We start from the raw sequence: 22,594 nt of genomic DNA, 5'->3' as shown, positions 1-22,594 counted from the left end.
AAGACTTCCAGAGTATTTATTCATTCATTTCTGTCCAGTGCTATTTATCAATGAACTGGTCAAAGAAACGAGCATAGACCAAATTAGCCAAGCACTCAATATTACGCTGTGATATCTAAGGGATAATCAACAAGAGGCTATTCGTTCTAAGGAAAAGGAATGAACGACGTTGAAGGTGTGTTCCACGGCGCGACAGCGGAGTGACACTAACCTTCCATGTAGATGCATTATTTTCCAGTTGGAACATCCACTGACCTACTGAAGTAGGTAGCAAGTTTACTGGATAGCTACATTAGTTGCCTTGGTAACCAAACAGACTTGCTAGTTTAGCTAACTAAACCATCAGTCCTAGCTCGCTATTATGAAAATCTAATTAAACAATGGCAATGTCTTCAATTCGACTTCTGCTTTCAAAAGCAGCTCAAAAATAGAACATGTAAGAATGAACTAGAACCATTGAATTCTACCATGCTGATTTACCCTGCTACCGTGCTTTATAGGGAAATAATGCAAGCTCTAGAATGCCCTTCAAGCCAATCAAAAATGAGTATTCAACAATGCCATTGTATAAAATGTTATATTAAATTCTAGAGGATTTTCTGGCGATCTAGGGGAAGTAATAACGGTGTTCTGCCTCTGCTCTGTTTGCTGGGCCTCCAGTTGGGGTCAAAGTGTTTGCGGAGTGGCTGTCAGTAGCTCTTGTCCAGCCTCTGACACGTCTCTAGGCCCCACTTAGTTACCGCCATACTGAACGACTACTCAAACATGAAGAGGGATGTTACTTGATGTCCCACTATGTACAGCTGTTCGAGAATTGTGACCACATCGTGTGTGTGTGTTACCATGGACCCCTCGGCCACCCTCTGGTTTGAGGGGAGCGGTGCTGTTCTTCTCGAAGTAGTCTCCGTCAGGACCGTGAGGGGTCATCATGCTGGAAGCCCTCCTCCTTGGCCTCATAGTGGCTCTTAATCAGCCCCATGAACTCACTCATACAGTTCCCTGGAACACAGACAGGGGGTGCTCTGACATAACACAAACACACTACTACAAAACACACAAAGGGACTAGTGACGGGAAAGGTAGTCACTAGAGGGGCATGCTAGAACGGACAAAGGTGTCAGTAACAGAACTAAAGACAAGCATAAGAAGTAGCTATTTGAGAGATTTTTTTCTGAGGGTTAGTGTGTTTATTATACTGTGGTAGTAGGGGGGTCTAAAGGTGTGGTCAGCCACTCCCCAAGCGGGGGGAAGATGACAAAGTCAGCGATGGTGACTCCTGGACGTGTGGACTTGGCCGTCAACACCGTGAAGATGGAAGGATCCTGGTGCAGAGATGGAGGAGAGGAAGGATAAGTGTGTGTGCATGCATTTGTGGGAAGATCTAAATTCCATACTCCTGGCATCCTCTCCTCGTCACCTTCTCAAAGCCCATTGGAGGAGAAGGTCAGAGGGGAGGGACCTCTGACTTTTTGCCTGTGTGTGAGGTTCTCACTGCATGATCGAAGGCCACACACTTGATTACCATGAAGTTCTCCAGGTTGTATTTGTTCGGTGTGTAGTTCCCATGCCACGTCACCAGGTTAAAGGGAGAGAAATCCTACAAACACACACACAAGAAGAAACAGACTAATAAACAAATGTATAGCAGGGACCGCAGCAGCACCGCTTGGTCTACCGCCCCTTTGAACTTGAGATATAGCCTTACCTCAAGCCAATGTTCATTTTTGGCAAGAGGGCCCTTGATATTCAGAATTGAAAAAACAGCTGTAAAAGCTGCATGAAAAATAGAAAAAAAGAACTCAGGGGGAGGATAAGGGCTGATTTAAAACACAATGTACCTCTTTTCATTCTCTGCTCTTTTTTTATATTTACCCCGTTCTTTGTGATCCTCAGCTCCAGCAGATATTATGCCGTAATTGGCTTCACAATCAAACTTTCCCAAACTTTCAGCGCCCGCGGCTCGGAGAGAGGGGGGAGAGGGAGACGGTGTAGAGATATTTCTTCATCTTGATTGTTAAAACCAGAGCAATTTTATATAGCAGTGCTGTTCTGATAATGTCACTGTGAAAGAGACATTCAATGGTACCTCTAAAATCAATATAATTCATTACAGCTCAAGCTGTCTTCAGGGCTGACCCATGTACCTTGTCATATGTGCGCAAGCGCAAGCACACACACATTCTCACACACAGCTATTCCTCCTACTCCCACAGACATACACCATAAAACACATACTAGCACACTTGCATACAGTACAAACACACACACACACACACAGTCACCATGCACCCAGGGGGTCTGAGGACCCCAAGGCAGGTAATCTCTTGGGCATTACAGTTCCTGTGATAACTCTGGCAGACTCGATTAAAAACGTAGCACAAGAAAACACACACACACACACACAAAACAAAAACATATTGGCCCAGTCAAGCAAATAATAAGTTAATTTGAGCAATTTCATCTCTCTGCAGGAGGACCAAACAGCAGGATGAGACGCAGCAGAGATGGAATCTGCCCCACCCACTCCACTTCCAATCTGTGTGTGACACACACACACTCCCTGCAGTCTCAGGTTAGGTGGGGGGAAAGAGCAAGCCCCAACACCTGGTCCGAACCCAGAGAGGGAGACAAGAGAGAAAGAGAGGGTTGGATGGAGAGAGGTTAACGAAAGAAAGAAGGGTCCGGTGTATACACCATGCAAATATTCCCTCTAACACAGGTATTTCCACAGTTACCTCCCTCACACACACATACACACACACACACATCCTTTCGCCCTGTCTCCTTAAAATCCCCTACTGTCAGACAAAATGAGTCGATCCAATTACCTGCTCGACAGGATGCATTCAGAGCAGGGCGGGAAATCATTCCCCAGTGAAATATGCTGAAATTAGTGCTTAACTCAAGCAAGGTTTTCTCCCCTTCTGAAAGGACAGGCAGGTATCTGGCGGGAACTCCTGGACGAGCTAACTAATTATTAGTGATTAAGGCTGGTAAGGGAGATGAGACCGGAGCCTGCTGCTGAGAAGAACAGTCAGGCGTTTCACGTTAAATCATTGGGGATGGCTGTTCAATGTTCTGTATTAACTCACAGCTAACTGCTAATAGAACCCAATAGCAGTTCTGTATTAACTCGCAGCTAACTGCTAATAGAACCCAATAGCTGTTCTGTATTAACTCACAACTAACTGCTAATAGAACCTAATAGCTGTTCTGTATTAACTCACAGCCAACTGCTAATAGAACCCAATAGCTATTCTGTATTAACTCACAACTAACAGCTAATAGAACCCAATAGCTGATCTGTATTAACTCACAGCTAACAGCTAATAGAACCCAATAGCTGTTCTGTATTAACTCGCAGCTAACAGCTAATAGAACCCAATAGCTGTCCTGTATTAACTCACAGCTAATAGAACCCAATAGCTGTTCTGTATTAACTCTCAGCTAACTGCTAATAGAACCCAATAGCTGTTCTGTATTAACTCGCAGCTAACTGCTAATAGAACCCAATAGCTATTCTGTATTAACTCACAGCTAACAGCTAATAGAACCCAATAGCTGTTCTGTATTAACTCACAGCTAACAGCTAATAGAACCCAATAGCTGTTCTGTGTTAACTCGCAGCTAACAGCTAATAGAACCCAATAGCTGTTCTGTATTAACTCACAGCTAACTGCTAATAGAACCCAATAGCTGTCCTGTATTAACTCACAGCTAATAGAACCCAATAGCTGTTCTGTATTAACTCTCAGCTAACTGCTAATAGAACCCAATAGCTGTTCTGTATTAACTCACAGCCAACTGCTAATAGAACCCAATAGCGGTTCTGTATTAACTTGCAGCTAACTGCTAATAGAACCAAATAGCTATTCTGTATTAACTCACAGCTAACAGCTAATAGAACCCAATAGCTGTTCTGTATTAACTCACAGCTAACAGCTAATAGAACCCAATAGCTGTTCTGTGTTAACTCGCAGCTAACAGCTAATAGAACCCAATAGCTGTTCTGTATTAACTCACAGCTAACTGCTAATAGAACCCAATAGCTGTCCTGTATTAACTCACAGCTAATAGAACCCAATAGCTGTTCTGTATTAACTCTCAGCTAACTGCTAATAGAACCCAATAGCTGTTTTGTATTAACTCACAGCTAACAGCTAATAGAACCCAATAGCTGTTCTGTATTAACTCACAGCTAACTGCTAATAGAACCCAATAGCTGTTCTGTATTAACTCACAGCTAACTGCTAATAGAACCCAATAGCTGTTCTGTATTAACTCGCAGCTAACTGCTAATAGAACCCAATAGCTGTTCTGTATTAACTCACAGCTAATAGGCCTCACTTTAATAGTCTGTACAACTTTTCTCAGGGCCCGATTCAATCAGATCCCCTTTGGCCGACATCCGCATAGCTGATGTTTGCATGGTGTCAATGGTGAAACTGTGTTAGAGCTGTCAAATCCACAAGCAGCTCCAGGTATTATGCCTAAAGCAGACGTTGCCATTGGCTGTCGCATTAAGAGAAATCCCATGCAGCCTTGTTGACAAGTTGTAACACTAAAATGTGAGATGTAATCTACACCTGACTGATAGAAATCCTCATTATTTCTATATAGCCTACACTTTCTTGTTCTGAACTTCTAATGCGAGTGGGGTGGGCGTGGCTTCATGGCAATGATCACAAGAGCAGCTGCTTACCGATTTGACAGCTCCAACACAGTTCCACCTCCGTCATTGCCAAAACATCAGCTATGCGGGTGTCGGCTATCGCCCATTAACGCTTGATCTGATTGAATTTATGCCTCAGTGTTGGGATGGCTAGCCAAATGCTAAAATAGTGGTGTCCCATGTATACATTATTACAAGCTACTATTGTGTATTATAATGCTGTATATTGTAATGTTTGTGCAAGAACATGCACCCAAAGACACACACGTTTTTACTCATGCACATAGCAGAAACAAGCAAGCACGTCCTCACACACACACACCTGTTGGCTGGAGAAGAGCTTGCCCTGGTACTTGTTGATGACAGTGTAGCCTGTGGCTACCTTGCAGTCCTCATATCATGCTACCGGAGTCAGAGTGTTGACAAGGCATTGACACGTGGAGGGGTGAACGGGTGTCACACACACCTATGGGTCCCAGGTCGGTACACCTCCAACACGTAACCTCTGGTCTCCCCGAACACATCCACACTGAAACGCATTTCTTTCTGCAACACACAGGGAACATGCAGGTGAGGTGATGGACAGGTGAGGAGGATGGGTAAGAGAGTCAGGTGATGAGAGAGAAAAAAGTTAGAGGAATCTGGTGAGTCTTGACACAGGTAAAAGGAACAGCTGAGATTGAAAGGTTGAAAGGTGTTGCCGTCTCACCTGGATGACGCAGATCTCGTTGGGTTCCACCATCATCTTCCCAAACTCTGTAGTGATCACAATCTCCCCCTGCTGGGGCACAGCAAGAGGGAGGAAAGTGGGAGAGTACATAAGACTGCTTATGTTATATTGTGTTTATGTATACTTCAAAAACCAAAGGCATATTTGACTGACCAATGAGAAAGTCTCCGTCTGTTGTTGAAGCAACTGAAAAGCAGAGACTACTTTATTAAAAACTTGATATTGGGCATAGAGTTGTGAAGATCAACGATGGGAGAGATCAAATTGTGTATGTAGTACTGTATGTATATAATGGTATCATACAATGGAGACAGACACACACCTGTCAACCATGGAGGTGTTGCAGGTGAACATGTGGATGCCGATCCTGTTGAGGGACTTAGTGTCTCCTGCTTCACATAGGGTGTGCAGACCCTATGATTGACAGATGGGAGAACCAATGAGACCCAGGAAAGAAGATAGGCTGTACCAGAAACAGCTAATCGCTATCATGGAAAGCCAGAGGGTTTAATGGATTTGGTGATGCTGAATGGCAGCAATTGCAGCTAACAGTGAGAAGATTAAAAAATTCAAAACCAAATTTCTGTTTCTTTCGCCTAATCTCGCACTCTAATTCTCTCCATTGTCTCACTTTCCAAACCCTGTCAATTTCATTTCTCTCTCTCCCTCTACCTGGTTAGGGTCAGGTTCCACTTCATCCCACTTCTCTGTTAGGCTCCCACAGTGCATTGCGGTGTACAGCTTGTGACGGACAAACGGCAGGATACGGTAGAACCAACTGGGAAACAAGGAAATGGAGTTAGGAAAGAGAGAGATAATGTCTGTGTATGTGCATGATTAAGTGTATGAAAAAAGTCCTGTTTATTAAATTTTTACATTTTAGTCATTTAGCAGAAGCTCTTATACAGAGCTATTTTCAGAGGCAATTAGGGTTAAGTGCCTTTCTCAAGGGCACATGGACATATTTTTTTCACCTAGTTGACTCTAGGATTCAAACTAGCGACCTTTCGGTTACTGTCAGGGTTGGGGAGTAACTGATTACATGTACAAAAAAAAACTATAAATATAATCAGTTATGTTTACAAGCAAACGTTTTGTAATTAGATTATTGGATTACATTATGGCATCTTTCTGTATTTCCAATGGCATTCAATTCAGAATTTTAAAAAGGCGCAAGTTTACATTTGTTCAGAGACCACTATGATGACAAACCAAATGCCTTTGCTGGATTGTATTTTTGTCTTATTCTAATGCCTCTTAAGAAGAAAGTAATCAAAAAGTAACTGAAAGTATTCAGATTACGTTACTGAGTTTGGGTACTCCAAAAGTTACGTTACTGATGACAATTTTGGACAGGTAACTAGTAACTGTGGCGGATTACATTTAGAAAGTAACCTACCCAACCCTGGTTACTAGGCCAATGCTCTTAACTGCTAGGCTACCTGCTGCCCTATACCTAGTGTTAACATGTGCCCTTTGTCCACATTCTGATTGTGCCAACATTTTTAGATAGGTGTCTGATTGTCCTGACCACCTCCAGAGGTAGCCAGGCACACATTGTGTCTGGATATCAATCAGGTATAAACAGATCTGGATGATCAAACTATTTAAATCCTCATTATACTGGTCTCTAAAATCATTGACATGCAGTACCATTGACTTATGGCACCAATAATTGTCTTAAAATAAATACATTCCAAATATCTGTTAAATAATTTGCATACAAGGAGGCACCAGCTAACCAGCTAGTTGTTCAGCGTAGAGACCGTAGGGACACACCTGAGGGTTGTTCTGCTGAGACAACAGAGCTGGGTTTAACATCCTAGAGGGGAGTAACGTACACTGGTGTACCGGACACCCCCGCAGCCCCCTGCTTATCAAATCAAATTCAAATCAAATGTATTTATATAGCCCTTCGTACATCAGCTGATATCTCAAAGTGCTGTACAGAAACCCAGCCTAAAACCCCAAACAGCAAGCAATGCAGGTGTAGAAGCACGGTGGCTAGGAAAAACTCCCTAGAAAGGCCAAAACCTAGGAAGAAACCTAGAGAGGAACCAGGCTATGTGGGGTGGCCAGTCCTCTTCTGGCTGTGCCGGGTGGAGATTACAGAACATGGCCAAGATGTTCAAATGTTCATAAATGACCAGCATGGTCGTATAATAATAAGGCAGAACAGTTGAAACTGGAGCAGCAGCACGGTCAGATGGACAGGGGACAGCAAGGAGTCATCATGTCAGGTAGTCCTGGGGCATGGTCCTAGGGCTCAGGTCCTCCGAGAGAGAGAAAGAAAGAGAGAATTAGAGAGAGCATATGTGGGGTGGCCAGTCCTCCTCTGGCTGTGCCGGGTGGAGATTATAACAGAACATGGCCAAGATGTTCAAATGTTCATAAATGACCAGCATGGTCAAATAATAATAAGGCAGAACAGTTGAAACTGGAGCAGCAGCACGGCCAGGTGGACTGGGGACAGCAAGGAGTCATCATGTCAGGTAGTCCTGGGGCATGGTCCTAGGGCTCAGGTCCTCTGAGAGAGAGAAAGAAAAGAGAGAAGGACAGAATTAGAGAACGCACACTTAGATTCACACAGGACACCGAATAGGACAGGAGAAGTACTCCAGATATAACAAACTGACCCTAGCCCCCCGACACAAACTACTGCAGCATAATTACTGGAGGCTGAGACAGGAGGGGTCAGGAGACACTGTGGCCCCATCCGAGGACATTGAAAGGTTAAACAGGAAGGATATAACCCCACCCACTTTGCCAAAGCACAGCCCCCACACCACTAGAGGGATATCTTCAACCACCAACTTACCATCCTGACACAAGGCTGAGTATAGCCTACAAAGATCTCCGCCATGGCACAACCCAAGGGGGGGCGCCAACCCAGACAGGATGACCACATCAGTGAATCAACCCACTCAGGTGACGCACCCCTTCCAGGGACGGCATGAGAGAGCACCAGCAAGCCAGTGACTCAGCCCCTGTAATAGGGTTAGAGGCAGGGAATCCCAGTGGAAAGAGGGGAACCGGCCAGGCAGAGACAGCAAGGGCGGTTCGTTGCTCCAGAGCCTTTCCGTTCACCTTCCCACTCCTGGGCCAGACTACACTCAATCATATGACCCACTGAAGAGACGAGTCTTCAGTAAAGACTTAAAGGTTGAGACCGAGTTTGCGTCTCTGACATGGGTAGGCAGACCGTTCCATAAAAATGGAGCTCTATAGGAGAAAGCCCTGCCTCCAGCTGTTTGCTTAGAAATTCTAGGGACAATTAGGAGGCCTGCGTCTTGTGACCGTAGCGTACGTGTAGGTATGTACGGCAGGACCAAATCAGAGAGATAGGTAGGAGCAAGCCCATGTAATGCTTTGTAGGTTAGCAGTAAAACCTTGAAATCAGCCCTTGCTTTGACAGGAAGCCAGTGTAGAGAGGCTAGCACTGGAGTAATATGATCAAATATTTTGGTTCTAGTCAGGATTCTAGCAGCCGTATTTAGCACCAACTGAAGTTTATTTAGTGCTTTATCCGGGTAGCCGGAAAGTAGAGCATTGCAGTAGTCTAACCTGGAAGTGACAAAAGCATGGATTAATTTTTCTGCATCATTTTTGGACAGAAAGTTTCTGATTTTTGCAATGTTACGTAGATGGAAAAAAGCTGTCTTGATATGGTCTTCAAAAGAGAGATCAGGGTCCAGAGTAACGCCGAGGTCCTTCACAGTTTTATTTGAGACAACTGTACAACCATTAAGATTAATTATCAGATTCAACAGAAGATCTCTTTGTTTCTTGGGACCTAGAACAAGCATCTCTGTTTTGTCCGAGTTTAAAAGTAGAAAGTTTGCAGCCATCCACTTCCTTATGTCTGAAACACATGCTTCTAGCAAGGGCAATTTTGGGGCTTCACCATGTTTCATTGAAATGTACAGCTGTGTGTCATCCGCATAGCAGTGAAAGTTAACATTATGTTTTCGAATAACATCCCCAAGAGGTAAAATATATAGTGAAAACAATAGTGGTCCTAAAACAGAACCTTGAGGAACACCGAAATTTACAGTTGATTTGTCAGAGGACAAACCATTCACAGAGACAAACTGATATCTTTCCGACAGATAAGATCTAAACCAGGCCAGAACTTGTCCGTGTAGACCAATTTGGGTTTCCAATCTCTCCAAAAGAATGTGGTGATCGATGGTATCAAAAGCAGCACTAAGGTCTAGGAGCACGAGGACAGATGCAGAGCCTCGGTCCGATGCCATTAAAATGTAATTTACCACCTTCACAAGTGCTGTCTCAGTGCTATGATGGGGTCTAAAACCAGACTGAAGCATTTCGTATACATTGTTTCTCTTCAGGAAGGCAGTAAGTTGCTGCGCAACAGCCTTTTCTAAAATTTTTGAGAGGAATGGAAGATTCGATATAGGCCGATAGTTTTTTATATTTTTCTGGGTCAAGGTTTGGCTTTTTCAAGAGAGGCTTTATTACTGCCACTTTTAGTGAGTTTGGTACACATCCGGTGGATAGAGAGCCGTTTATTATGTTCAACATAGGAGGGCCAAGCACAGGAAGCAGCTCTTTCAGTAGTTTAGTTGGAATAGGGTCCAGTATGCAGCTTGAAGGTTTAGAGGCCATGATTATTTTCATCATTGTGTCAAGAGATATAGTACTAAAACACTTGAGCATCTCTCTTGATCCTAGGTCCTGGGAGAGTTGTGCAGACTCAGGACAACTGAGCTTTGAAGGAATACGCAGATTTAAAGAGGAGTCCGTAATTTGCTTTCTAATAATCATAATCTTTTCCTCAAAGAAGTTCATGAATTTATCACTGCTAAAGTGAAAGTCATCCTCTCTTGGGGAATGCTGCTTTTTAGTTAGCTTTGCGACAGTATCAAAAAGGAATTTCGGATTGTTCTTATTTTCCTCAATTAAGTTAGAGAAATAGGATGATCGAGCAGCAGTAAGGGCTCTTCGGTACTGCACGGTACTGTCTTTCCAAGCTAGTCGGAAGACTTCCAGTTTGGTGTGGCGCAATTTTCGTTCCAATTTTCTGGAAGCTTGCTTCAGAGCTCTGGTATTTTCTGTGTACCAGGGAGCTAGTTTCTTATGAGAAATGTTTTTAGTTTTTAGGGGTGCAACAGCATCTAGGGTATTGCGCAAGGTTAAATTGAGTTCCTCAGTTAGGTGGTTAACTGATTTTTGTCCTCTGGCGTCCTTGGGTAGACAGAGGGAATCTGGAAGGACATCAAGGAATCTTTGTGTTGTCTGTGAATTTATAGCACGACTTTTGATGTTCCTTGGTTGGGGTCTGAGCAGATTATTTGTTGCAATTGCAAACGTAATAAAATGGTGGTCCGATAGTCCAGGATTATGAGGAAAAACATTAAGATCCACAACATTTATTCCATGGGACAAAACTAGGTCCAGCGTATGACTTTGACAGTGAGTGGGTCCAGAGACATGTTGGACAAAACCCACTGAGTCGATGATGGCTCCGAAAGCCTTTTGGAGTGGGTCTGTGGACTTTTCCATGTGAATATTAAAGTCACCAAAGATTAGAATATTATCTGCTATGACTACAAGGTCCGATAGGAATTCAGGGAACTCAGTGAGGAACGCTGTATATGGCCCAGGAGGCCTGTAAACAGTAGCTATAAAAAGTGATTGAGTAGGCTGCATAGATTTCATGACTAGAAGCTCAAAAGACAAAAACGTCTTTTTTTTTTTGTAAATTGAAATTTGCTATCGTAAATGTTAGCAACACCTCCTTGTTTGCAGGATGCGTGGGGGATATGGTCACTAGTGTAACCAGGAGGTGAGGCCTCATTTAACACAGTAAATTCATCAGGCTTAAGCCATGTTTCAGTCAGGCCAATCACATCAAGATTATGATCAGTGATTAGTTCATTGACTATAATTGCCTTTGAAGTAAGGGATCTAACATTAAGTAGCCCTATTTTGAGATGTGAGGTATCATGATCTCTTTCAATAATGACAGGAATGGAGGTGGTCTTTATCCTAGTGAGATTGCTAAGGCGAACACTGCCATGTTTAGTTTTGCCCAACCTAGGTCGAGGCACAGACACGGTCTCAATGGTGATAGCTGAGCTGACTACACTGACTGTGCTAGTGGCAGACTCTACTATGCTGGCAGGCTGGCTAACAGCCTGCTGCCTGGCCTGCACCCTATTTCATTGTGGAGCTAGAGGAGTTAGAGCCCTGTCTATGTTGGTAGATAAGATGAGAGCACCTCTCCAGCTAGGATGGAGTCCGTCACTCAGCAGGTCAGGCTTGGTCCTGTTTGTGGGTGAGTCCCAGAAAGAGGGCCAATTATCTACAAATTCTATCTTTTGGGAGGGGAAGAAAACAGTTTTCAACCAGCGATTGAGTTGTGAGACTCTGCTGTAGAGCTCATCACTCCCCCTAACTGGGAGGGGGCCAGAGACAATTACTCGATGCCGACACATCTTTCTAGCTGATTTACACACAGAAGCTATGTTGCGCTTGGTGATCTCTGACTGTTTCATCCTAACATCGTTGGTGCCGACGTGGATAACAATATCTCTATACTCTCTACACTCGCCAGTTTTAGCTTTAGCCAGCACCATCTTCAGATTAGCCTTATGAGCTCTAGGGGCCCATGCGCCTGTCATCAATGTCTATTATTTTTGTTATTTAATACATTATTTTGACAGTAAACCCTCCAAAAGGTAATTCATAAACCTTTTTACTTCCACAGGACGCTAAGTATTTGTTTCTTGGGGCGCAACTTTCACTGGGGACAGAGGGGCATGACCCCCCCACATTCTAAAATTGTGTTTGGTTCCCCCCTCCCCCAGTTGAATTTTTGCAATGTGATACAAAATGAGTCACTGGTGTGCTTTAGGACCATGCAGATGCCTCAGAGCGGTTGGATATGCTATTTTCCGGTTTTAGACGGCTGGATTTAGAACCGCATGGACATCACAGAGCATGTGGACAGGCTAGCTGTGTGGAGGGAAAGCATCTAAAATGCTGGTGTACAGGACCAGCACGGGAGAGATGAACAGAGGCAGCTGCTGTCTGTGTTTGTTGCGCTTTTTCTCTGAGATGTAAAAGCAAGCAGAGCAGAAACTGGCTACTCTTTAGTTGACTGATCTAGCTGGCAAGTTAACTGCTGTTTGATATAAAAACAATGTATTTATTCCCAGCACTGAGCTAGTATTGTAACTGACATGTTACATTAGATAATGTTTCATCGCCTCTCCACTGAAGTGAATGAACTTATAGCTGCTAGTTTAGTTAGCTAGCTAGTAGCTACCACAGTCAGTTCAGCTCTAGCTAGCCTCTAGCTATCTGTCATTTAGCAGTATCTAACAACTCTTGTGTGTATGGAAATGTTTGTAGCCTTTGTTTTGTCCTGTTTCAACAGAAGTAAATGTGACGACGTACCATTGAACCATTAGTTGGCTAACTGTAACTAGCTAGCTAGCTCACTAACATTAGCTATTATTTTTGCTTCAATCACACTAGACCTGAATCAAACAATGAAACCAGCAGCCAAACGATTGAAGACTGATATTCTGACCTTTTTGCTGCGCAATGCAAGTTTTTATTAGTCAGTATAGCAATGTAACGTTGTTGATCTGTCAGTTTCCCTAGCTAATGTCTTACTTTTCACACTGACACGGTATAAACAGCTCTACAGGCTTCACTGTCATGGTGCACAGTCAGTACACAACACTGTGCTCATCATGTCTTAGCAGGATCAGATGGTGACAGATTTCCCTGCAGGGTCAGACAGCCAGGGAAGACCAGTCTACGGCACTCGGGTGAATTTTGCAGTATATTAACAATATCAGTGAATGATACAAAGTTCCATCTTGAGTTGATGGGCAGGATACAGTCTGGGATCAGGGAATAATGGTCATTTCAATTATTGAACCATTGGTTCTATTCTTGGATAATATAATGTATAAATGTACACCAAGGTAATTCTTTGTCATGCCTCATCTGAGCATCCGGGTCAGTCTGACAAACATCTAAAGTTGATTTCCAAACTGTATCAAGGGTTGATTGAGGCTTTTCCCAATGACACAAAACATGTCAAATGAAAATGTGAGGAAGACCTGGGAGGCGCTATTGACGATGATGAATGGATATAGATATTTTAGAATGTCCAGTCATGTTCATATAATCTGACATAAATGACTGCAGTTTAAGACCATCCATAGAACATTCTATATGCCGGTGAAACTGATTATCATGCATCCAGAAATTAAATTCTTCTGCTGGAGGTGTAAAACACAAAAGGGGACATATTTGCATATGTTATGGTCTTGTGAATGCTGTCTGAATTCTGGAAGAGTATGTTATTTTATCTCAGCATGTCTACAGATTATTCCTTCTCCCTAATTTTGTTTGTTTGGAAATGTTGATACTGGAGACTGTTCTCAGAAGAATCTGTGTAACCTAGCATTTATAGCGGCTAATAAATGCAGGTTGGTTATCCTCCCACAATGGATGGCAGAAATGTCAAGTTATGTATCACTAGACTTGATTTATTACAAGATTAAGGGTATACTGTGCAACTTTCATAAGGTCTGGATGCCTTATATGGAATACTGTTTGACAAAAGGAGTCAGTATTGAAAACATGCCCACGTCAGGAGAGATACCTATTTAGGCAATCCCTAGCTGCTGGGCTGCTCAGTCCTGGCCCTGGGGGTCTGCCATACTTGTCATGGATCCCTCCGGAACTTTCATTACTCACACCTGTCTCCTATTCCCACTGACTAGTACTCGTATAAGTGTGCCCTTTGGTTTCCATTGGGCTGTTGATTATTGTTACTATGTCCGTTGAGGCATGTGAGTACCTGTGCTCTGTGTTTTTGGCTTTCGTACAATTGTGGATTGCGCAGATGATTACGGTCTCGTCCTGTGTGTTAATCATTGTGCCAAAAACACCAGTCTCAAGATCAACAGTGAAGAGGCGACTCTGGGATGCTGGCCTTCTAGGCAGAGTTCCTCTGTCTAGTGTCTGTGTTCTTTACCCATCTTTTCTTTTTAATGGCCAGTCTGAGATATGGCTTTTCTTTGCAACTCCGTCTAGAAGGCCAGCATCCCGGAGTCGCCTATTCACAGTTTTTTTTTTGTAACAGTATTTTTATTGGAATTTCACAATTTTCACCCATATTAAGAGATACAACAACAGAGACAAAGCACACAGAACAAAAACAAGAAAAACAGCACCCACTTACACATATCTACGTGCATATATATACACATACATACATACACATACATACATATACCCATGCATATACACACACATACACATACATACACGCACGCACACACATATACACACCCATACATACGTACACCATTTTCCTCTTCCCGCTCGGTGCTTCTCTCACCCCATCACCATCATTGCGTCTCTCAATACATACATTTTAAACAAACTTACAAACAGAAATTAAACAAAAAAGCTCAGTTTAAACCAAGAGGTTAGGTTCCACACATGGAACGTACAGTGTAGTTCTGAAATACATAGATCACCGCCATTCTAAGAGAATCCTTGCAGCATAATAGCTGATACCTCAGGTTCTAGGTCATTTAGATAAGGTTCCCATACTTTGTAGAACTGGTCTGTTTTAGAATGCAATGTACATGTCAGATATTCCAGAGGCACCCATTCAAATAGTATCTTATGCCAATCTTTAATAGAAGGAACCTTATCACTAATCCACTGTAAAAGGATGTTTTTCCTCGCTGCGAAGGTAAGGATGTTGTAAAGCCTCCTTTTACCGACAGAAGTAACATGCCTACTAGGGAGACCTAACAGTAAAGAAACTGGGTCCAATTCTAGATCAACCCCTAGGATCTTTTCAATTTCTTGCAGAACACCAGACCAGTATCTTTGTATTTTGGTACATGACCATAAACAATGTGTTAGGGTGCCTGTATCAGTTTTGCATTTAAGACACTGAGGGGAAGAGGAAGTGGGGCTAAAAGCATGTCTGCGTTTTTGGGATATATGCAATCTGTGTATTATTCTTAATTGGATTGCTCTAGTACGGTTACATATAGATATTGTTTTTGCATATCTCCAAATGTCCTCCCACATCTCTTCGTCAATAGTAACAGACAATTCTTTCTCCCACACTTGTTTCACGCTATGTGTGTTGACAGCGGAAAAGGACATTAAAGTATCATAAAACAGTCATCATTTGTGATCCAGTCAGAAATATAACAAAGGTGGGCACACCATTGATAGAACCTGATATTGGGCAGGTCCAAGCCGCCCATAGAACTTGGCAGCTGCAATATTGCCATCTTAAGTCTTGGCTTGCGTTTACTCCATATAAAGGAACTTAGCCATCCATTTACATCCTTTATTACCTTATTGGAGAGTAATACTGGGATCATTTGGATTGGGTAAAGTAGTCTAGGTAAAATGTTCATTTTCAAGAGGGATATTCTACCCAACCAAGAAATCGGGTCAGAGTTCCAGCGCTCCAGATCCTGTCTTATTGTATCAAACAAGGGAACGAAATTGGCTTTGTACATTAGCTGGAATTTAGGAGTTACAAATATACCCAGATACATGAAACCTGAGGGAGACCATTTAAAAGGGAAGGGGGGAGAAGTATTAGGTACAGAGTGTAGGCTACCAAGTGGCATAGCCTCTGACTTAGTAAGGTTAATCTTGTAGCCTAAGAATTCGCTGAATGATTCAATAATATTAATAAGAGATGTAATTGAAGTCTCGGGACTAGAGATGAATATCAGGACATCATCAGCATACAAGCTTATTTTATGGTGAACATCACCAATGAGCAGCCCCTGTATAGCAGGCGTTACCCTGATGGCCTCGGCCAGTGGTTCCATAACGAGTGCAAAGAGGAGGGGGGATAAAGGACAGCCCTGTCTGGTACCTCTGTGTATAGAGAAGCTATTTGACCGTAGCCCATTAGTAAGGACAGCAGCCTGAGGATCATCATATAAAACTTTCACCCATTTTATAAAGTTGTCCCCCAGACCAAATTTATTTAGAGCAAATAATAGGTAAGACCACTCCACACGATCAAATGCTTTCTCAGCATCTAGGGAGAGCACAAGACCATCCACAGCACTTTGTTGGTAGGCTTGAATTACATTAAGAAGCCGCCTGACGTTGTTGCATGACTTACGGCCCCTAATGAAGCTAGTTTGGTCTCCTTTCACAATTAGTGGCAGTGAGTCCTCTAATCTTGTGGCTAGAATTTTAGAAAGCAATTTTCTATCCACATTCAGAAGGGAAATTGGTCTGTATGAGGAACAAGACTCTGGACATTTTCCCTTTTTGAGAATAAGTGAAATGTTGGCTTCTCTCAGCGTTTGAGGGAGTTGGTCATTTGAAAATGAGTGGTTAAACATATCACGCAATGGCTCAAGGATCAGGCCATGGAACTCTTTATAGAACTCACTACAAAACCCGTCTGGTCCTGGGGCCTTACCATTTTGCAGATTCTTAATTGCGAACATTATCTCTTCCTTGGTAATAGGGGCATTAAGGAGGGACCTCTGCTCTTCGGAGATAGTAGGGAGCTCAATCTTACAAAAGAAGTTCTCCATTAATTTGGGTGCATCCTTTGGCAGTTCTGAGGCATAAAGGTTTGTATAAAATTTCTTAAATGAGTCACTTATCAATTTATTTTCATATAAATGATTACCATCAGAATCAGTAATAGTAGCAATTGACTGAGAGTCAGCCCTCTTTCTAGCTAGGTATGCCAAGTACTTTCCTGGCTTATCGCCATGTTCATATAGCTTTTGCCAGACAAATCTCATTTTCTTTTCAGCGTCCTGTGTTAGGAGAGAGTCTAACGTTGATCTAATGACTGATATTTCCTTTAATAGGGCAGGAGTGGGCGTTTTAATGTAGTCCTTCTCTTTAGTTCCTAATTCACCCTCTAACATTTTTTGCTTTTCCCGCTTTTTCCGTCTCTTAGTAGCTGTGTATGACATAATCAGACCCCTGGCATACGCTTTACAGGTCTCCCAAAGGAGCGAGGGGTTATCTGTTGATTGAGAGTTAATAGAGAAAAATGCTTTAAACTCTGTTATAAAATATGATGTGAATGTATGGTCTTTAAGAATGGTTGTGTTCAACCTCCAATGTCTTGACCGATTGAATGCCCCGTTGAGTTTTATGTCCAGGATCACCTCAGCATGATCAGATATGACTATGCTTCCTATCCTAGCGGATAAAACAGACTGCAAAGACGTCTTGGGCATAAAAAAATAATCTATTCAAGTCTGTCACCAGAATTGCTACACCTCTACTTCTGGATGTAAATGATGAGAAAAACACTTGACCAAACCCTCCTTGTTGTAATTTCAGGTGCTCCTTATCATCCAAATGAGTTTCTTGCAACAGGGCAATATCAATATTTTCTTTTTTCAAAAAAGACAGTACTTTCTTCCTTTTAATGGGGTTATGGCTCCCTCTAATGTTCCATGTACATACACGCAGTCCGTTATCTGCCAATGTATCTTGACCATTCAATATCCAGACTGGATCCTACTGTAAAAGTGGGGTGGTACCTTTTTCCATGTGTTGAACTCTCCTCTATCTCACTGAGCATAAACAAAAAATATGAACCCTGAACTCGAACTATAATAAACCCAAAAATTAAACATGTAAAGATCCAAAAAGGGGGTTTTCCCACTAGCTAACATGCAGGGGATTTCAACTCTCCAATGTAGACTCTTAAGTCCGCATTGCTGCTCAATAGCCTCATCCTTTATATATATGGAAAAGAAAATCAATAGAAGAAGATTGAGGCTCTTCCACCTAAAACCAAGCCTGTGCACCAATATGGATTCACACATATCTCAGCCTGAGCTATAGTGGCTATTACTTTAGCAAGAAAAATAATAAAGATACGAATATTACTGAGCCGGAGTACGTGAGGACTCACACCACTGTTTCATGATCAACCAAAAATAAACAAAGTTATTCAATGCTGTGGAGGTGCAGCTTAAAGTTATTTACCCGAGAGAGTCAATAAACGCAGCAGCCTCTTCAGGTGTGTAGAGATTTTTAGGTGATCCATTGACCATAATCTTCAATGTGGCCGGGTACAACAGTGCGTAGTCCATCTTCATTCTCCTGAGTCGAGCCTTCGCCTCATCAAACGCTTTGCGTCTTCGTACAACCGCTGTGGAATAATCATTGAAGAATGAGACCTTTGGACCTTTATGTTGACTACCATCAGAGCCGATGTTTCTAGCCGCATCCATGACGCGCTGCTTGTCGGTGAAGTTGTGGAACTTTATAACCACCGGCCGTGGGCGCTGATTGGGACTGGGTATCGGTGCTTGAGAGCGATGGGCTCTGTCCAGCTTCACACCACCTGTTTCTCAAGTGCTTTTATCTTAGCGTCCATAGATGTAGTTGAAGTTTCCACTGCAGCAATTCTTCCTTCCGCCTCAACAACACGTTTCACAACGCTCTGTATTTCAGCTGAATGGCCTGCTATTGCTTCCAAGACCGTTCTTATCTTAGCATCGATCACTTTAGTAATGTTATCAGTCATCTTTTGAATCATCAGGTCCATTGTGCCTGGATCCGCAATGGTGTTAGCTTCGCTAACGTTAGCTAGCTCCTCATGCACATCCACAGGGGTGGTGGTTTTGGTCGACTTCTTAGTAGTTCTATTGGGCATGTTGTCGGAGATTTTTGCGAAATAGTCGTCAAGACTCATTATATGGTAACTTATTTAGCCAATTCTACCACTTTTTCAAGCTAGGAGATTAATGTAAGAATATAAATTTACGAATGCCACGAGAGCTCGCTGAAACACTGTGTTCTCTCTACGGCGCCATTTTGTCCCCCCCCCCCTCCCGCCTATTCACTGTTGACGTTGAGACTGGTGTTTTGCTGGTACTATTTAATGAAGCTGCCAGTTGAGGACTTGTGGGGCGTCTGTTTCTCAAACTAGACACTCTAATGTACTTTACCTCTTGCTCAGTTGTGTACTGGGGCCTCCCACTCCTCTTTCTATTCTGGTTAGAGCCAGTTTGCACTGTTCTGTGAAGAAAGTAGCACACAGGTTGTACGAGATCTTCAGTTTCTTGGCAATTTCTCACATGGAAAAGCCTTCATTTCTCAGAACAAGAATAGACTGACGAGTTTCAGAAGAAAGTGTTTTGAGCCTGTTATCGAACCCACAAATGCTGATGCTCCAGATACTCAACTAGTCCAAAGGCCAGTTTTATTGCTTCTTTAATCAGTACGACAGTTTTCAGCTGTGCCAACATAATTGCAAAAGGGTTTTCTAATGATCAATTAGCCTTTTAAAATTATAAACTTGGATTAGCTAACACAACGTGCCATTGGAACACAGGAGTGATGGTTGCTGATAATGGGCCTCTGTATGCCTAAGTAGATATGCTGTAAAAAATCAGCGGTTTCCAGCTACAATAGTAACTTACAACATTGACAATGTCCACACTGTATTTCTGATCAATTTGATGTTATTTTAATGGACAGAAAAATGGCTTTTCTTTCAAAAACAAGGACATTTCTAAGTGACCCCAAACTTTTGAACGGTAGTGTATTTAATAATGATCTCTTACCTAGCTTGATGATTGTGGACATTGTTGCTTACTTTTTGTTCTAAATAGAGACAGCTAGAAGGGCCATGGGTCATATTAGATTGTGTATAAATGCAGGAAATTAGCTTTAGATGCCCCCCCCCCAAAAAAAATAAAAATACAGACCACCGCCAAGTTATGTCCCCAACACTTCTAAACCCCAAGTTGCGACCCTGTATAGACCTACTTTGTATGTGGCTGTCTGACTGAAGCATTGGAGTTTTTTTTTTTTGGGGGGGGTGTAACTCCGATCTTGCGGGGTCCAAAGAAACTGCCTTATGCCGGTGGTAAAGTGGGTGTAAGGGGTGTTGCTGGATAACAGGTGAGGGGTATAGACTGGTTAGCTGACGTCATAAAAACAATGCCCGCACTTCATAGGGACAGAAGTCTGAGTGTTGTTGTGATTCTGGATGGCCAGATAGCTAGCAACAATGTCAAGAAACTACCATGTGTTGAATTGTAAGTGACTCATTTCAGCTCATTGTATCTTGTTATTGAGGTGTTTAGACTGATGTCATGTGGTAATATGGCAAAAAAAATCTCAAGCTAACCAACAACTGTAACAATGTATATAGTTGAGAGACAACTAATGCTCATTGTGCAGATGTGTGTATATTTTCAATAAACATTGGAGTCTAAATATAGTTTACTTGTTGTCAACAATCTAAGCCAACCCCATCTGTTTTGCCCCATAGTTGTGCACAAGTCGGTTTTGTTGCTAAGCAACCAACCATCTATGGAATGTTACCTGACCTTCAGGTAAGGCTCCTGGACAGCAAGGGTCTTCAGATGAGAACTCATTCCCAAACCCACTCAGGTACTGGAAGAAAGCCACATATTAGGGAACAGACAGTTGGCTGGACAGTGATAGGCCTAATCTTTAAAACAGACATATTGGGTGATATTGTGACAGTATACCTGTGTTTTTGCTTTTGGTTTAACATTGATAAGAACTTTGATTGGCGTCAATGTTGGGTCGTGCTACTTATGTCATCTGTTTGCATACTTGTCAGACAATACAAACATACATGACTACTCTGATAGGCATGCAAATCCACAGGACGAGCCCTCTTACTCTCTTTCTCTGCTACACTGGGAACGTGGCTCGCGGTCAAGCCCAAAAATGGTGCTGAGTCATCGCGGGGTCTGAAAAAGCGCACGGGTCTGTTTCCAATAATGCGCGTGCACACGTGAGTCTACATTTCTCGCGGAGTATGCTACTTTACTTCATGGAGAGAAGGGGAGAAGAATGTCTAAAGTCTCAGTAAACAAAACAGTGGTAATATAATAGATTATATAAATGTTAACTGACGTTAACTGATAAAAGACACACACTACCACTGTGTTTAGACTCCAGAACTCTGCGTTCCACAAGCGACTTCCACAAGCGATCTGCTGAATCCAGCCCGATGATTGGGTAGAAGGAAACGCCCCTTCAGCGCACCGCTTGACAGCGAAAGTAGCCTATAGATGTATAGCCTACACACAGTTAGTCTTGCATATTGTAAGATTTCTGACATTTGTTGGTGCAATTGATAGCTCCATCACCCATAAAGTAAAACGTTTAAATGACATTGGAATAACAATTATTAACTTCACTATATGTAAAAATGTAATATATATATATATATATAAAATGAAGAAAACAATTAATGAAAAATAACAGTCAATCTCCGCAATTATATATAACCTGAACATTGCTTGATCATGAATGGAGGTAATATTTACTGAAGTTATGCCTCCTTAGCTTGAGCCCAGCCATTGTGCTTACTTAGGAAACTGTCCAACTGAAGCAAATACGTTTTCAATGTCCAACACCCTTGTTAAAACTTAACTATTTATCTCCAAACTTAACTAGGTTAGCTCCATAACCTATCGGCCACACAACCCCAACGTCCCGTGATAGAGTGAAGAAGAAAGGAAGGATGGATTTATGCTCTTTCTCAATATGGCATCAATTAGGACCAGACTCGGTCCGTGACGTATATGGGGGGTTCTCTCTGAGAGAAGGGGTTAAATGTCCAAAAAAACAACAACAGAGAAAGGGGTGGAGAGACAGGTCGGGTTGCTTAAAAGTGGGCAAACAAGGACCAAAGTCATAGCCAATGCAAATACAACCAACCCCAAGCCACCTTTTAGATACAACATGGGTCCAATGGACATGAGACGTTTCACGGATTCCTGTGTTCCAACCACATTGACGGTTATGGATGTACCTCGCGGATGGTGATGAACATAGAAATAGAATCCATATCTATGGTGATGCACACCAGCGCACTGAAACCAACGAGATGATGACCCCGGTAGGCCTACTTCACTAGCTGGCGATTTTGGAAAGGACAATAGTGGCAATATCGTCAGGCCTGTTGAGCATGTGATATATCAGCCTGGGTATAGCCCTATGAATCATTGAACTTGGTATAGCCTAATAATCAGGCATATAGGCCTATATAATTGTGGATCAAATCGAAATGGACGCGATCTCTGGGATAGAGATTTGGAAATTATTGATTATTTTTTATCTGCTTGATAGCCTATACATACTGGGCAAAAACTGGATGAATCAACGTTGTT

At 42.5% G+C, this 22,594-nt stretch overlaps 1 pseudogene; it reads right to left on the bottom strand.

The window, feature by feature from the left end:
* Positions 1-107: 107 nt before the first annotated feature.
* On the bottom strand, positions 108-20,821 carry LOC112234923 (annotated as a pseudogene).
* Between the last annotated feature and the right edge of the window lie 1,773 nt (positions 20,822-22,594).

The sequence above is a fragment of the Oncorhynchus tshawytscha genome, linkage group LG16, assembly GCF_018296145.1.
Source record: "Oncorhynchus tshawytscha isolate Ot180627B linkage group LG16, Otsh_v2.0, whole genome shotgun sequence".
Lineage (NCBI taxonomy): Eukaryota > Metazoa > Chordata > Actinopteri > Salmoniformes > Salmonidae > Oncorhynchus > Oncorhynchus tshawytscha.
The sequence above is the reverse complement of the archived record's forward strand: the minus strand, read 5'-3'. Positions and strand labels throughout refer to the sequence as shown.